This window comes from Hemitrygon akajei, chromosome 8, assembly GCF_048418815.1.
Source record: "Hemitrygon akajei chromosome 8, sHemAka1.3, whole genome shotgun sequence".
Classification (NCBI taxonomy): domain Eukaryota; kingdom Metazoa; phylum Chordata; class Chondrichthyes; order Myliobatiformes; family Dasyatidae; genus Hemitrygon; species Hemitrygon akajei.
The window spans coordinates 96,691,319-96,710,146 of NC_133131.1; the positions used below are offsets into that span (position 1 = coordinate 96,691,319).

Genomic DNA, 18,828 nt, shown 5'->3' on the forward strand with positions numbered 1-18,828 from the left:
TCTAAGCTTGGCTGTTCCAGTACAATTCTATAAATGACTTGCTTTTAATTTCTGTATGTTAATTTTAACAATACTAGTTTTATCAGCAATAGAAAGTGACTGGAAAATGAATGAGCATGTTACACCAGATGTGATTTCAGAGCTGCATCATATTGAATGTTAAACATAGGGAATAATCCATTTCTTATCATAGATACACTCCAGCTTGAAGAACTGAAACTTCAAAAGATTGAGAAAATATTCTGTTTAAACTAATGGAGAACCAAATTAACAAACCATCATCTCCACTGTCTGTCTGTGCTTCACCTTCATTTTATATCTGTTAATAATTAATTTTATCTCTTACATATGATGTAGATAGTCCAATCTCCCAAGTTTATTCTCATTTTTACACCCTTCATTTATCTTGAGTTTGAAACTTTTAGTTACAACTCAAGATTAAAAGATACCTCTTACACTTAGAAAACTATTGGAAACTGGGAGGATTTTGTGCAGCGATTATTTCAGATAATTTATAGTACTTAGCTAACCCAACCTCTATTTGTCAGATTTAATAGCGAAAATTGTCTAGTTACACAACATGAATTATTTCTTTTCATCCTAAAAGGGTTCTTTCACTTCTGGTTCTATTGTAGTTGAACTCTTGTAAATCATGCTTCCTGGTAGGCTGGGGTAAATCAGAACAAAGTGGCCTTCATTAATCTCGGTAACAATAACAATTTTAAGAGACATGCTGCAAGAACAGTGAGAACATTCCTATCTGGACTGCCAACACAGATGCCTTGTGCAGGAAGGCACAGAGTCGACTGTACTTCCTTAGAAGGTTGGCGTCATTCAATGTTTGTAGTGAGATGCTGAAGATGTTCTATAGGTCAGTTGTGGAGAGCGCCCTCTTCTTTGTGGTGGCGTGTTGGGGAGGCAGCATTAAGAAGAGGGATGCCTCACGTCTTAATAAGCTGGTAAGGAAGGCGGGCTCTGTCGTGGGCAAAGTACTGGAGAGTATAACATCGGTAGCAGAGCGAAGGGCGCTGAATAGGCTACGGTCAATTATGGAAAACCCTGAACATCCTCTACATAGCACCATCCAGAGACAGAGAAGCAGTTTCAGCGACAGGTTGCTATCGATGCAATGCTCCTCAGACAGGATGAAGAGATCAATACTCCCCAATGCCATTCGGCTTTACAATTCAACCGCCAGGAGTAAGATATGTTAAAGTGCCGGGGTTAGGACTCAATGTATTTAAGTAAACTACTTAAGAACTTTTTAAAAGCTATTATTAATGCTTTTTGAGAGGGTGATTTTAGATGCATATCATATTTTTACTGAGTTAAGTATTGTATGTAATTAGTTTTGCTACAATAAGTATATGGGACATTGGAAAAAATGTTGAATTTCCCCATGGGGATGAATAAAGTATCTATCTATCTATCTGGTGGTTCTGGGAAAAATAAATAGGTTTCATAGAATGGGTTAACACTGAAGTGAAAATTAGCAAGAGGCCTTAACATTTCACAAGTGTTGGAATCGCTTCCACCCCAGATTCCCAGATCTCCAATCAACTGCCCAGATTAACATTTGGATAGTTGATTGGAGGAATTTCTGTTTTTACACCAAATTATGGCAGGGGACATAGAGTTTTATGGCTAGCATTAGAGGAACAACAAATTCTAAGTCTAACTTAGATTTGGATATTACAATTGTTTGTCAGGAAGAAATAAAGATCAGCCAAATTTATTGTCTTTTAATTGTTGTTCACTAATTCTACTGACATATGTGTGTTGAACCCAGTTGAGGAACAATTCTGCTTCAAGTTTTCCAATTGTCTGCTGTCATTCCAGAGAAGATTGGCTGCAGCCTTGGAGGAATATTATGAACAGATGTTTTAGCTATTTCTCTCGGGTTTCATATGACCTTCCACCAAAGTAGCTTGAGGACATTGGGGGAGAGTAGGCACTGGGCTGAGTGCCCCATGGAATGCCCTGGAAAGTTCCATTGATAACCATTTATTGTTGAACAGTCCAATTTCATTTGATGTTTTGTGGAAGTATGCCTGAGGGTGGCAAGGCTTAATGCAACTAATCTCAGCAAATAAACACAAGAAATTGAGAATTTGAAAGGAATAAAAACACATTAAAAGCAATGAGGAGGAAAAACAATATTAAACTATGCAAAGAAGAATAATCAGCCATCTGGTAGGGAAGAATAAATAAGAACCCAGTTTCAAGTGATCTAAAACATAGCTAAACAGATTGCTTGTGAGGAAATTCTAAAAATACAGTAGTTATTCACTTGATGCAAGATTCAATACATGGAAATGTTCCTAATAAAAGCTGACGTGCAATGCTTACTTCCAACAAAAATCCTCTTATTAAATAATGTTTGATGTGACATAAATTATTTTGACAATCCAATTTGCTTCAAAGAACAATCTACTTTATAAATAGATTATATTATTAGTGGATGTGGATCCGTGGGACTACATTTGCCATATTATATTGTTTAATTATTTGATTTTAATTATTTAAAGGAAGATTTGGCTTCATTAAAATAGCTATAGGTTAACTCCATTATTTAAATTTTCTGTTGTTCCTTCTAGACAAATATTTTTAATCATAAAAGTGTGAATAAGGTTCAATAAGATATTTTGCTATAAATGTTTAGACAGAAAATATTTATGATATTGGTTTAGGTGAAAGAGACAATCCTACCTTATCCCATTCTACCTATACCACATAAGTGTACTTTCCCCTTCACATGACCTGTTCCAGATGTGGACCTATTCCCTAAAATTATTTAGCATGATTTGTTGCATTGATATAATTATTGTGCAACTTACATTTTAGAAGCTGGTTACAGAATCTAGCTTCTAATGATTAGGCTGATTTTCATGTTCAAAATCTGCTATTGCTAAGAATTAGCCCCAGTATTGTGAGAAATGGTTCAAAATTTTTCACTGTGTACTTTTATTATCAGAAAGTATGCTATGTAGCGGGAGTGGGTTCATATAGGATTTCATACAGAAATATTGCCTTGTGAATGTTTGTCTTGGAGTGGGTATTGGCATTGATCGCTTTTCCCTCCAGTGGATATGGTGGATTCGCCTGAGTCAGGATTGGTGGTATATTCCAGTTCCTTGAAAAGCCTGTTGTAATTTGTTCAAATCTTATTGTCTTTTGGCAGACATTGCTATGGCATTGAAACCATGTACCAAAGGCTGAGTTTCAAATCTGGATGAAAGAGAAGATGTCAAAAAGTGGAAGAAAATCCTAGGGTTAGTATATTCACTGTTTTGAAAGAATGGTTCATATTCGCTGTGCAGATTACAAGTACTTATATTACTTCACTAGAACATTCCTAGAATATGCCATAAAAGTCTTTCACTTTTAATAATTTATCAAGACTGTTATAAGTGTCATTTCAAGTAAGTGCAGATAAATTTTCTGTTAGTCCTGAATTTGCCACTGTGAAATTATGGCCTGTAATTTAGCATCATGCCTTGGACAAAATTTGTGAGGCAGTGAACTAGAATAGCCAGTGAACTGACTATTGGGCAGTGAAGCCAATGGTCATGGGAATGTTGCATTTCCTTGAATCTTTTCCACTGTTTCCGTGAACGAGCTTGGAATGGAGGATCTGTTTTAGGAGTGTAGTGTCAGGTGGGCAAATGGCGTGGGTTGCCCAGCCAAGCTGACAGAGTGCAATCAGAGCCTCATTTATGGAAACGCTGAAACTACAGTGTACAAGAATCTCCTCCCATACTGCCCTTTCACACCAATGTACTTCTCAACCATAAACGTTCACAGCAAGATCCTGGAAAACAATTCCCATATCTTAGGGATCATTTATTAGCAAAAGCAGACAGCTATGGTGAAATTCATTACCATTTTCAATGTAATAGCACTCTGGTTTCATTGAAGACCAAGGCAATAAGCATACATTAATACTCCATACAAAATAGTAATTCATCACATTCAGATGCAAATAAATAATTATAATTGCCAGAATGCAAACTGTTTAAGCTATTAAATTATTACAGATTAACATTTATTCTAAACACTTCAGTTTTGAATCCTTGCACTGACTCATTATTTAATGCATTTTTAAAAAAAATCTTTCATGCTAGGGGTAAAATAGATTAATAAAAGTAATGTTATATAAATATAAATAGTAATTGTCTTCCTTCTAGCTCAGTCTTCCCTTGAATGCCTTATCTTCTTGCTTGATTGTATATTGTGGCCCTGCTTAAGCTGTTAATATTCATGTGAGTATCAGCAGGATATTCATCCTTAAGGAACATCAAAGGTGAACTTCTTTCTATTCTTCCCTGTTGGCCACATCTATGAACTTGTGATTAGGGGCAAAATGTTGCGTAGTTACCTTTTTTCTATCCCTGAAGTATTGCAGTCAATTATAGTTTTCCATCTGTGGTCCTCACAGCTTGGATGATCTTTCTCAGGGATACAGTAATTATATTGTTCTTAGAATTATAGAGTCATACAACATGGAAACAGGCCATTTGGCCTAACTTGTCCATAGTGTTCAAGCTAAACCCATTGGCCATGTTGGGTCCTTATCTCTCTAAGTCTGTCCTACTCATGTACTTATCCAAGTGTGTTTTGAATATTGTCATTTTACTTGCCCCAACCACTTGCATTTGCAATTCAATGACTCTGTGTCATTGCCTCTCAGGTCTCTTCTGAACCCTTTGCCTCTAACCATAAACCTGTGCTCCTTAGTTCTTGATTTCCCATCTCTGCACATTCACCCAATCTATGCCATTCATGAATTTATTCAGCTCTGTAAGGGCATCTCAATCCCCCACGCTCACAGGAATAAAGTTGTAGCCTGCCCAGCCTCTCCCTATAGCTCACGCCCTGAAGTTCTGGTGACCTCCTGATAAAACTTCTCTGCACTCTTTTCAGTTTACTTAGTCCCTCCTATAATAGGACTCCCAAACTGTACATAATACTCCAAGAGGCCTCACCAACCTCTTAATTCAATCACTAGCGTCTTGTAGTTTAATACAGCATAAGAAAGTATTTTCTGAGCTAATAATATTACATTATATTACAGAATATTTCTGCTCCTCATTCATTTTCTATCATCAATCTTGAGGCATACATGTTTCCTCTGCTGTTGTGCAAAGTAATGAATGATTTCCATTACTTCTAATAGCATACTGGCTGACTCATTTGGGCACGGTACTTTTGTGTGATTTCTTAACTCAGAATTTCAACCAACACATCGAAATCTGTTAAAATAGTACACAAAATCATTTTACAAAAGTATGTTAAGCCATGAACTTAAGCAGAAATTAAAACTTTGGGTCAGAGTGCAATATTTTAGCACAATGTGAAATAATAATTGTATACATGAGATGCACACACTACACACATACTGAGAAATAATGACAATCTTATATTCATTTACCATTTTTAGACGTTACTGTAGTGTTCAGTTGTAAATGGTGTTTCTGTTCTTAAAAGAGGAACTACTGTTCAAAAGTATTTGATTGGCTGCAGTGTTCCGTGGCCATGAAATTATACTATATAAATGGAAGTTTTCTCTTTCTGTTGACTAAATTCCAGTTACTCAAACACAGGTAATGATTTCATCCTGTGTTAGTACATCGTAATGTATCAGACAAACCGCAGCAAATCTTCAAGTGTAGCATATTAAATCTAAAGAGAACTCCTTTATTACCTGTCCAGTCAAGCGTGAATGGAAATAAATGATTGAAGTTGAACATGTAAGTTTATTATAAGTATAAAAGGAACTTGTTTGTAAGTCAATAATCTTAGATTTCAATTTCAAAGAGCTTGAAAAAAGAAACCTTTCATCACTCACCAGAATCTTCATGAGACATTACTGAACTGTACACCACACTGAAGAGTAAAGCTTCTCTGAGTATGATAGGCAAAGCCCATGGACATCTAAAACCAGTGAAGTGAAATTTCTTAGAATTACTTACACATCTATTGAAGAAAAGAATTAATCATTGACCTATTTAGTTCAGTATAATTGTCAGTGATTCAGAAATCTGTGAGAAGAACATTAAACTATCTCCCAGATGGTTTTTATGACCTGAAGAAAATAATTTTCATGAAAAAAATGATGGGAAACTTGTTTTCTATAAATAACGGTATCTTTGGGAGTTTAATCTGCAGTAATCTGTATTTAAAGTGGTCCAGATGAAATCTGAAATAACACTTGGTAGAAGGCTGCAGTTTGAGAAAGTAAAGCCCCAGTCTATTTAGTGGACTTAATATCCCAGTTGGCTTGTTGTGATTGTAGATTATACAATTCATTATTTATTCATCTCCCATAACTACAGGATCATGCCAAAACACATGCTTGTAGGTAAAAACTGCTGCAAATCTCCGGTCATATTTTGTTGTAGAAATCATTTCCTTTTTAAGAGAAAATACTGGTTGATCCAGCTACTCAGTGCACTGCAGGAAAGCAATATTTTCTGATGTCAAAAAATCAATGATACTACAGAAAATAATGCAGTTTTCAGTGATATTGATTGCTAATTTTAGGTCTCTACATGTGCACTGATCTGAGGGACTGATCAATATTTTGTCACTCAGACTTAAGTGTTTTCCTAGAATATTTAATTGGCCACATGCTATTATTACCAACAAGTCAGCTATGGAACCAAAGAAACCAACACTCTTGACCACTGTAGTGCCGCCTTCAAGAATGCCACCCACACCCGTACGTCGGCAATTCCAATCAGCTAGCTGTACTTTACTCCCAGCATACAGGTAGAGAATGAACACCTCAACACTATGGCCAAGGGAGGTGGATGAATACTTACAGGACTGCTTTGAATTGGTGCACTGCACCATAATCAGGGGTTGATCTTTGGATCTGAATGAATATGCTGCATTTGTCAACAACTCCATTAAGACTTGTGTGCGCCTTCAGACGTACATAAACAGAAGCCGAATTTGAAGCAGGATATTCACAGTCTGCTATAAACTAGTTCTGTGGCATTTAAGACCAGTGATTCAGAATTCTGCAGGAACTCCAGGTATGACCAATGAAAGTTTATCCTAAGAGTGAATAAACAATTCTGAGTGAAGCTAGAGACAATATCAGATGCACATTAGCTATGACAGGGTTTGCAAGCCAATACTTTCGAGAAGGCAAAACCTAATTTCATAAATGGCTGTGATGCTTCACTCCCCAATGAGATGAATGCCTTTTATCCCCGCTTTGAAACAGTGAATGAAACTATCTCTGGTGACCCTGTGATAAGGCCTTGATAGTGTACCTGGCAGGATGCTGAAGACCAGTACTAACTAACTGGCTGGAGTGTTAAAGAACATCTTCAATTGCTGCAGTCTCTCATTGCTGCAGATGGAGTTTCCTACCTGTTTCAAAGGAGTATCAATCATACCAGTGCCCAAGAAAAACAGGGTGATCCGCCTCAATGACTTTCCTTCTGTACCACTCACAGCTATTGTGATGAAGTGCTTTTGAGAGGATGTTCATGGCTACAATCAACTCCTGCCTAAACAAGGACCAGGACCTGCTACAATTTGCTGTCCATCACAACAGGTCGACAGCAGATGTAATCTTATTCGCTCTGCACTCAGCCTAGGACCAGCCAACAGCAAAAATACCTGTGTCATTCTGCTGTTTATTCATTACAGCTCAGCGTTGAACACCATCATCCTCAGTACCAATCAACAAGGTTCAAAAACTGGGCCTCTGTACCTCCCTCTGTAACTGGATCCTTGACTTCCGCATCAAGAGATCACATTCAGACATCCTCTTCCTTGCTGACAATCAATACAAGCACACCTCAAAGATGCATGCCTAACCCCATTCACTACTCTCTCCAAACTCATGATTTTCTGGCTAGGCACAGCACAAAGCTATTTATAAATTCATTGATGACACATGGGTTGGCAGAATCTCAGGATAGTGATGAGGAAGCATACAGGAGTGAGATAGATCAGCTGCTTAAGTGGTGTAGCAACAACAACCTGGCACTCAACATCACTAAGACCAAAGAATTGATTGTAGACTTCAGGAAGGGGAAGTCTGGAGCACACATATCATTCCTCATCAAGGCTCAGCAGCTGAAAGTGTATGCAGCCTCACGTTCCTGGGTGTCAACATCTCTGAAGATTTATCCTGGGCTCAACATGTTAATGCAATTACAAACAAGGCACACCAGTGGCTATATTTCACTCAGAGTTTGAGGAGGTTTGGTATGTCAACAAGAACTCTGGCAAATTTCTACAGATATACCATGGAGAACATTCTGACTGGTCGCATCGCCTTCTGGTATGGAGGGGCCAATGCTCAGAATTGTAAAAAGCAGCAGAGGGTTGTAAACTCAGCCGTCTCCATCATGGGTACTAGCCTATGCACCGTTGAGGACATCGTCAAAAGGTGGTGCTTCAAGAAGTTACCATGCATCGTGAAGGACTGTTTTCATTGCAACCACCAAGGAGAAAGTTTAGGGGCCTGAAGGCACTTGCTCAATGTTTTAGAAGCAGATTCTTCTTCTCTGCCATAAGATTTTGAGTGGTCTATGAATGCTACCTAGCTATTTTGTTCTCTTTTTACACTGTTTATACATTTATATTTGTTATTGTAATTTATGGTAATTTTTACATATTGCACCATACTGCTACTGCAAGACAGCAAATTTCACAACATATGTCAACGATAATGATTCTGATTCTGATGAAGTATCTTCAATCATATCAAGGGGTTTCAGCTTGGTATTTAAAAAATATATGATTGCAGAAATTATTTTTTTCCCAATGGACTAACAACTAGAAATAGATTGGAAATTATGTGAAAGAAATAAGGACAAGCAGGGCAGATATAACTGAAATATTGTATTAAATGCTGCTATTGCAGTTATTCCAATTTCAGTGAAATAGTCCCAATCTAAATATCTCATTTGCAGCCAGTTAATTGAACATAAAATGTTAATACTATCCATCAGAACACAGCTTACCATAAAAAAGAAAAAGAAAATTATGGTATTGTAGCAGTGTGCTACACGCAGCGCTAAAATAACGACACGGAGTCAGTAAACTGCAATCAAAGATAATTTTATTCGAACTTCACAGCCTCGCTTTAAAGCCTCCCTGATCCCGCCCTCCCCGGGCGCGGATGCTGTAGGGGGCACGTATTCACAGTCCCGCGCAGGCTTTTCCCTTTGTTGGTGAAGCAGTCTTGGCGCCCTTTTGGGACTGGCCTTTGTGCCGGTGCACTGGCTATTTGTGAGCCGGTTCGAGTGCGCTAGGAAGTGGGTCGCCACATAACCCCCCAACCCCAGAACCAGCGATACACCCCCCAATGTTCACAGTCTGGGCCGGACCCTGTTTGGGAGGTTGGCCTCTGTGCCGCGGTGCCGGAAACTCGACCGGTTGTGCCACGTCCACATGGGCCGGTTTGAGTCGGTCCACCTTGAAAACTTCCTCTCTCCCCCCAACGTCCAGCATGAACGTGGACCCGTTGTTTCTGAGCACCGTGAACGGCCCCTCGTAGGGCCGTTGCAGCGGTGGCCAATGCCCGCCCCGTCGTACAAACACAAACTTACAGTTCTGCAGGTCTTTGGGTACGCAGGTCGGGTTCTGCCCATGCTGCGAAGTGGGTATGGGGGCCAGGTCACCGAGCCTCTTGCGTAGTCTGCCCAGGACCGCTGCAGGTTCTTCCTCTTGCCACCTTGGGGCTGGTATGAACTCCCCGGGGACGACCAGGGGTGCGCTGTACACCAACCCGGCCGACGAGGCGTGCAGATCGTCTCTGGGCACCGTGCGGATGCCGAGTAGGACCCAGGGAAGCTCGTCCACCCAGTTAGCTCCTCGCAGGCGGGCCATGAGAGCCGACTTTAGGTGACGGTGGAAACGCTCCACCAGGCTGTTTGACTGTGGGTGGCAGGCAGTGGTGTGATGCAGCTGTGTCCCCAGAAGGCTGGCCATAGCAGACCACAGGCTGGAGGTGAACTGGGCGCCTCTGTCGGAGGTAATGTGGGCCGGTACACCAAAGCGGGACACCCAGGTGGCGATCAGTGCCCGGGCGCAAGATTCGGAGGTGGTTTTCGGTGAGCTGGATCGCCTCTGGCCATCTTGCGAACTGGTCCACGATAGTCAGGAGGTGCCACGCTCCGCGCGACACTGGCAGGGGGCCCACGATATCCACGTGAATGTGGTCGAAACGCCGGTGGGTGGGGTGGAACTGCTGCGGCAGAGCTTTGGTGTGCCACTGCACCTTGGCCGTCTGGCAGTGCATGCACGTTTTGTCCCATTCACTGACCTGCTTGCGGAGTCCGTGCCAAACGAACCGGTTGGCTACCAGCCGGACAGTTGTCCTGATGGAGGGGTGCGCTAAGTTGTGAATGGAGTCGAAAACACGTCGCCGCCAAGGTGCCGGGACAACGGGATGGGGTTGGCCGGTGGCGACGTCACAGAGTAGGGTCCTCTCACCTGAGCCTACGGGGAGGTCCTGGAGCTGCAAGCCGGAGACTGCGGTTCTGTAACTAGGGATCTCCTCGTCTGCCTGCTGCGCCTCTGCCAGCGCCTCAAAGTCTACCCCTTGGGAAAGGGCGTGAATGTTAGGGCGAGAGAGCGCATCCGCCACGACATTGTCCTTACCCGAGACGTGCCGTACATCCGTCGTGTATTCAGAGATGTAGGACAGATGTCGCTGCTGGCGGGATGACCAGGGGTCGGATGCCTTCGTGAACGCGAAGGTAAGCGGCTTGTGGTCCGTGAACACGGTGAAGGGCCTACCTTCTAAGAAGTACCTGAAATGCCGGATTGCCAGATATAGTGCCAACAGTTCCCGGTCAAAAGCACTGTATTTGAGCTCGGGTGGCCGCAGGTGTTTGCTGAAAAACGCCAGGGGTTGCCAGCGACCCGCGATGAGTTGTTCCAGCACCCCACCGACTGCCGTGTTAGATGCGTCCACTGTGAGGGCGGTAGGGACGTCCATTCTGGGGTGCACTAGCATCGCGGCGTTCGTCAAGGCTTCCTTCGTTTGAATGAAAGCGGTGGCGGACTCCTCATCCCAGGTAATGTCCTTGCCCGGACCCGACATCAGGGCAAACAGGGGGCGCATGATTCAGGCAGCTGAAGGGAGGAAGCGGTGGTAGAAATTGACCATACCTACGAATTCCTGAAGGCCTTTGATCGTGGTGGGTCGGGGGAAATGGCGGACCGCATCTACCTTAGCGGGCAGAGGGGTTGCCCTGTCTTTAGTAATCCTGTGGCCCAGGAAGTCAATGGTGTTGATCCCGAACTGGCATTTGGCCGGGTTGATTGTTAGACCGTATTCACTCAGTCAGGCGTAGAGTTGACGGAGGTGGGACAGATGCTCCTGACGACTGCTGCTGGCTATGAGGATGTCGTCCAAATAGATGAATGCGAAGTCCAGGTCGCGTCCCACCGCGTCCATTAACCGCTGGAACGTCTGTGCGGCATTCTTCAGGCCGAACGGCATGTGGAGGAACTCGAAAAGGCCGAATGGGGTGATGAGAGCCGTTTTGGGGACATAGTCCGGATGCATTGGGATTTGACGGTATCTTCGGACGAGGTCTACCTTGGAGAAGATCCGTGCGCCGTGCAGGTTTGCTGCTGGGAGTGTGGCCTGGTGATCTGTGTGACGGACGCCCCACTCACCTTCTTGGCGTTCCACAGCAAGTCCGCCCGGGCTGCCACCTTCCGGGGGTCGCTGAAATCCACATCGGACAGCAGCAGGCGTATGTCCTCGGGCAGCTGCTCCAGGATAGCCTGCTCAAACATGAGGCAGGGTGTGTGTCCGCCGGCCAGAGACAACATCTCGTTCATCAAAGCCGATGGAGATCTGTCTCCCAAGCCATCCAGGTGCAGTAAGCGGGCAGCCCGCTCGCACCGTGAGAGTCCGAAAGTCCTTATGAGCAGGGCTTTGAATTCCGTGTACTTGCCGTCCGCCGGGGGAGACTGTACGAACTCCGCAACCTGGGCCGCTGTGTCCTGGTCGAGGGAGCTCACCACGTAGTAGTAATGGGTGTCCTCTGAGGTCAGCTGCCGAATGTGGAATTGGGCTTCTGCTTGCTGGAACCATAGGTGAGGTCGTAGCGTCCAGAAGCTTGGCAGTTTCAACGAAACCGCATGAACAGATGCGGCGTCGGTCATCTCCGGTCCAAAAATCGTTTGGACCGTCGGGGTCACCAATTGTAGCGGTGTGCTACACGCAGCACTAAAATAACGACACAGAGTCGGTTAACTGCAATCAAAGATAATTTTATTCGAACTTCACAGCCTTGCTTTAAAGCCTCCCTCATCCCGCCCTCCCCGGGCACGGATGCTTTAAGGGACACGTACTCACAAACCCCCGCAGGCTTTTTCCCTTTGTTGCGGACCTGGCCTTTGTGCCTGCACGCTGGCTATTTGTGAGCCGGTTCGAGTGCGCTAGGAAGTGGGTTGCCACAGTATGTTCTTAATTTCATACTGATGTACCTAAAGGTATATTTGTACAGTATGCTTTGTGTTTCTGAACAAATAACTTGAAAATTGTTCAGAACAGCATCAAAATTAGAAAGGAAAGGAATAAAATAGGAATAGAAAATATCTGAAACACATGTTGTGAAAAAATGTTTGTGAAATTTCATGCTTATATCTATAATTTATCGTTTCTTTTTCATAATTTTCAATAAACTTCTCTGTACTCCCAGTGAATTCTTATTTTATTTCAGTATTGTATGAAATAACTGTATTTTCCAATTAAATGCCTTCCAGAAAAGGTATTAGAACATAGAACATAGAATAGTACAGCACATTACAGGCCCTTCGGCCCACAATGTTGTGCCAACCCTCAAACCCTGCCTCCCTTTTAACCCCCCACCTTAAATTCCTCCATATACCTTTCTAGTAGTCTTTTAAATTTCACTAGTGTATCTGCCTCCACCACTGACTCAGGCAGTGCATTCCACACACAACCACTCTCTGAGTGAAAAACCTTCCTCTAATATCCCCCTTGAACTTCCCTCCCCTTACCTTAAAGCCATGTCCTCTTGTACTGAGCAGTGGTGCCCTGGGGAAGAGGCGCTGGCTGTCCACTCTGTCTATTCCTCTTAATTCAAAAGTATTCAAAAGTAATAAGTTAAATCAGTAGCAAATTGACTATGCTTATATTAGATCTGTAATCCTTAGATTCAGATTAAAAATTACTTAAAAGAAAATAATAACATATTTTGCTTCTATTTAGACAGACAGAAGTCAAAAACAGAGCAACTGAGAAATATTAGCTCTGGGACTAACTTAGTTATAGTAGTTCAAAGAACAAGCTGTAACACAATTGTAGTGTTCTCGTGCAGGTGTAAAAACTCTGAACTAAACACCTAGGTAAACCATAGTCAATGAGGCAGGATCCCAGTAAGATTAACCGTTTCCTGGTCACTCTTCCACATTAACGTATGGTGAAAACTGTTGATAAAGCAATACAAAATATATACAGTATTTGTTTCCTTCTGGGCATTGCATTTACATCATAAATTCTTGTAAAAGTAAAACTACAACAAACTATATTACATTAAAGTACAACATACAGTCAGAATCTACCTACGCCATCAACTGGCTTTAAATACACTTCACACAAACTATCCAGCAACGCTTTCAATAACAAAGAAAATAAACTTTATCAACCGTAATTACTTTTAACAGAATCAGCGTTAACATTTTTATTCAACATATCGATTATCTTATGAACTTACAGCATTGCTTCTATGATGTTTCTTAGTGCGTAGAATAAAAACTTTTCTCGCGTTGATCCTGCACATACAAGCCCCCTCCTTCCTGTCTCTCCAAACCGGTATTTTCCCACAAGACACGGCAAAACCGGGTGTGACGTCATCGCATGCCGCGATACATCACAGACAACGAATTTACTTTCAACAACCTTAACTTTAAATAGAAAATAATTATAAACGAATTACTAAAGTGAAAATGTAATAAAGCTAAACAAATGCCTTAAGGGCAACACAACAATTTTAGATTGTTATATAATCTACCACATGATCACTACTTTGTGGTTGGTATCAAAGGAAGTATTAAATTAAGGGAACACATTATGTTTAAAATTTCAGTGATATTAATGTCAGCCACCTAGTCCAATGGATGAAAATGAGATGAACTCAAAGCAAAGCAAACAAAACTCAGCAGGCTGGGCAGCATCTATGGAGAGGAATAATGCATTACAGACAATGCACAAAATGTCTGGTCTTTGCTGACAATTACCAATGTCCAAGTAATCGAAAAAACATTCAACCTGAGGTCACTGCTTACCAATGTTGAATTGAATTCACTTTATTTCTTACATCCCTCACATACATGAGGAGTAAAAATCTTTGCCTTACGTCTCCGTACAAATGTGCAATGTGCAATAATAGTAATTTATAATAAATAGAATAGTCAATGTAACATAGAAAGGCACTCAAATCAACGTGAGTTAGTCAGTCTGATGGCCTGGTGGAAGTGCTGTCCTGGAGCCTGTTGGTCCTGGCTGTTACGCTGCAGTACCATTTCCCGGAAGGTAGCAGCTGGAATAGATTGCAGTTGGGGTGACTCAGGTCCCCAATGATCCTACGGACCCTTTTTACACACCTGTCTTTGTAAATGTCCTGAATCATGGGAAGTTTACAACTACAGATGTGCTGGGCTGTCCACACCAGTCTCTGCAGAATCCTGCGATTAAGGGAAGTACAGTTCCCATACCAGGCAGTGATGCAGCCAGTTAGGATGCTCTCAATTGTGCCCCTGTAGAAAGTTCTTAGGATTTGGGTGCCCATACCAAACTTCCTCAACTGTCTGAGGTGAAAGAGGTGCTGTTGTGACTTTTTCACCTCACATATGGTGTGTACAGCCATCTAGTCCAATTGATGAAAATGAGATGAACTCAAAACAACACAGTTGCTTCACTAAGTTCCTTGGTGATGTGGATGCTGAAAAACTTAAAGCTGTTTAACCTCTCAACTCCAGATCCATTGATGTCAATAGGAGTTAAGCCGTCTCCATTCCTCCTGTAATCCACAGCCAGCTCCTTTGTTTTTGTGACATCGAGGGAGAGGTTGCTTTCTTGACACCATTGTGACAGAGAGATGACTTCTTCCTTGTAGGCCACCTCGTTATTGCTTGAGATTAAGCCAATCAATATAGTGTCATTGGCAAATTTAATTAGCAGATTAGAGTGGTGACACAGTCATAGTATACAGGGAGTAAAGGAGGGAACTTAGTATACAGCTCTGAGGGGTTCCTGTGTTGAGAGTCAGAGGTGTGGAGGTGAGGGAGCCAGAATCCAGCTACACAAAGCAGGGTCGAGGCCGAGGTCTCTGAGTTTCCTGTCGAACCTGGACGGAATCATGGTGTTGAATGCTGAGCTGCAGTCCAAGAACAGCATTCTCACATAAGCATCCCTCTTCTCCAGATGTGTAAGGACAGTGTGTAGATCTGTGGCTATTGCGTCATCTGTTGATCAGTTGTGTTGGTAAGTGAATTGTAGGTGGTAGCATATTGCAGATGTAGTCCTTGACCAGTCTCTCAAAGCATTTGCTTATTATTGAGGTAAGTATGACAGGACGCCAATCAGTCAATCACGTTAGTTTGTTTTTTTTTTGCCACAGGGACAATGGTGGATAATTTGAAGCAGGAGGGCACTCTACACTGGGAGAGGGAGAGATTAAAAATGTCTAAACACACCTGCCAGTTGTGCTGCACACATCCTGAGTACTCGCCTTGGAATACCGCTTGGTCCTGCAGCCTTGGTCAAGGGAAGAATTTTGGAGGAATGTTACAACGTGCTGACTTGCTTACTTAGTGAGTTTAGCACCAGTGACAGGGGAGAAATTTCTTGGCATGTGCTTTTTTCAAACATTAATCTTCGGGATGAGGTAATTTGTCAGGTTTATGCATTTTATTCTGTTGTCCAACACTGGAGGAAGTTCACAGGACTTATATTTTATAAGCCAGAAAATAAGTGCTGGCAATTCATGGTGAAATTAATAAAGAACCATGTTTCCAACAAACTAACATGCTGTCTGTTCCAATTATTTAGAATATAAGACATAGGAGCTCTGCCATTCCATCATGGCTGATTTATTATCCCACTCAATCCCATTCTCTTGCCTTCTCTCCATAACCTTAGATGCATAACTAACCAAGAACCTATCAAAATCTCCTTTAAATATACTCAATGCCTTGTCCTCCACAGCCACTTTGAATTCCACAGGTTCACCACCCTCTGTCTAAAGAAATTCCTTCTCCTCTTTGTTCTGAATGGACATCCTTCTAGTCTGATGCTGTGCCCTCTGGACCTAGACTCACTCATTATGGGAAATATTCTCTCCATTTCCACTCTATCTAGGCCTTTCAATATTTTATACATTTCAATGAGATTCCCCCTCATTCTTCTAAACTCCAGTGAGTACAGACCCAGAGCCATCAAAAACTCATGATACATTAATTCTTTCATTTCTGGAATCATTCTCAGGAACCTTGTCTGGACCCTTTGCAATGCCAGCACATCTTTGCTTAGATAAGGGGCTCAAAACTGCTCATAATGATCCAAGTGCAATCTGACCTTTGCCTTATAAAGCCTTAGCATCACATCCTTGCACCTCGGAGTTTTGAATATTCTCCCCATTTAGAAACATAGTTCTTGCCTTTATTCATCTTACTAAAGTTCATGTCCATACACTTCCCTACACTATATACCATTTCCCACTTGTTTGCTCATTCTTCCAAACTATTAAAGTCCTTATGCAGACTCAATGCTTACCAAAACTATCTGTTCCTCCACCTGTCTTTGTATCAGCTTCAAACTTGGCCACAAAGGGAACAATTCCATCATCCAGATTATTGACATATAACATGAAAAGAAGCAGTTCCAATACCTGTGGAACACTACTATCCACCGCAGCCGACCAGAATAGGCCCTCCTTTATTCCAACTCTTTGCCTCCTGCCAGTCTGCCATTCTTCTATCCATGCTAGTATCTTTCCTGTAATACTATTGACTCTTGTTAAGCAACCTTATGTGAAGCACCTTGTCAAAGGCCTCTGAAAATCCAAAGAAACAGCACCCACTGGCTCTCTTTTGTTTATCCTGCCTATTACATGCTCACAAAGATTTCCCCTTTTGGAAACCATACTTACTTTGACCTACTTTATCATACACCTCCAAGTGCCCCAAACCTCATCTTTAATAGTGGACTGCAGCATCTTCCCAAACACTGAAGTCAAGCTAACTGGCCTAAAATTTCCTTTCTTCTGCCTCGTTCCCTTCTTAAAGAGCAAAGTAACATTTGCAACTTTCCAGTCGTCTGGAACCATTCCAGAATCTAGTGATTCTTGAAAGTTCATTGCTTCTGCTACATCTTCCAGAACCCTGAGGTGTAGACTATCTGGTCTTCATGACTTACCTACCTTCATATCTTTCAACTTCCCAAGTACATTCTCCTTAGTAATAACAACTACACTCACGTCTGCCCCCTGACACTCGTCAATTTCTGGCGTACTGCTGGTGGCTTCCACAGTGAAGACTGATGCAAAATGCTTATTAAGTTTGTCCACAATTTCTTTGTCCCCATTACTGCCTCTCTAGCATCATATTCCAGCAGCGCAATATCCACTCTCACTTCTCTTTTACTCTTTATATATCTGAAAACCTTTTGGTACCTCTTTTATAATATTCACTAGCTTACCTTCATTGTTCATCTTTTTTCTCCTTATGGTTTCTTGGTTTTGTACATTAATATAATATAAATGGTAAGACTCTTGGCAGTGTGGAGGATCTGAGAGATCTTGGGGTCTGTGTCGATAGGACACTCAAAGCTGCTATGCAAGTTGACAGTGTTGTTAAGAAGGTGTATGGTGTGTTGGCCTTCATTAACCATTGGATTGAGTTCAAGGGCTGTGAGGTAATGTTACAGCTATAAAGAACTCTGGTCAGACCCCATTTGGAGTACTGTGTTCAGTTCTGGTCATCTCACTACAGGAAGGATATGGGTACTATAGAGAGAGTGCAGAGGAGATTTACATAAATTTTGCCTGGATTGAAGAGCATGCCTTATGAGAATAGGTTGAGTGAACTTGGCCTTTTCTCCTTGGAGTGATGGAGGATGAGAAGTGACCTGATAGAGGTGTATAAGATGATGAAGGGCATTGATCGTGTGGATAGTCGGAGGGTTTTTCCCAGGGCTGAAAAGGCTAAAGTGCTTGGAAATAGGTACGAAGGGGATGTCGGGGGTAAGCTTTTCACCCAGAGAGTGGTGGGTGTGTGGAATGCACTGCGGGTGGTAATGGTGGAAGCGGATACAATACCATCTTTGAAGAGCCTCTTAGATAGGTACATGATGCTTAGAAAGATAGAGGATTATGTGCTGGGGAAATTCTAGGCAGTCTCTAGAGTAGGTTACATGGTTGGCACAACATTGTGGGCTGTAATGTGCTTCAAATTTCTAGGTTTGTTCTATTAACATTTAACTGCTAATTGTCAGTGGATGCAAGCCTCAAGAGGTAAATACTAAGAGCAACTAGCAGCACTTAAAGCTATCCTAGATTAGTTAAAAGAAAACAATTAAAAGTGCTTCACTGATGCCTCGTAGAGCTGCTTTCTCACAGCTCCAGAGATCCAAGTTCAATCCTAACTACTGTCCTGCCTCTGTGGATTTTGCATATTTTCTCTGTGATTGCATGGGTTTCTGTCAGGTGATCCAATGCTCCTAGCACATCCCAAAATTATGGAAGTTAATTGGTCCTTACCTGCAAATAATAGAATATGGGGCGGAAGGTGTTGTGAGGTAAATAAAATGAGATG

At 42.1% G+C, this 18,828-nt stretch overlaps 1 protein-coding gene across 5 annotated transcripts in view; it reads left to right on the plus strand.

Moving 5' to 3' along the window:
* Positions 1–18,828, plus strand: part of calcr (calcitonin receptor) — a 249,152-nt gene that overhangs the window by 32,975 nt on the left and 197,349 nt on the right. For 3 of the 5 annotated variants that reach the window (XM_073054227.1, XM_073054229.1, XM_073054228.1), the window contains exon 2: positions 3,182–3,272. The exons of the other annotated variants lie outside the window; for them this stretch is intronic. The gene's annotated coding sequence lies outside the window, so the exon portion shown is untranslated. The remainder of the gene's footprint in view (positions 1–3,181; positions 3,273–18,828) is intronic. 5 annotated transcript variants of the gene reach the window in all.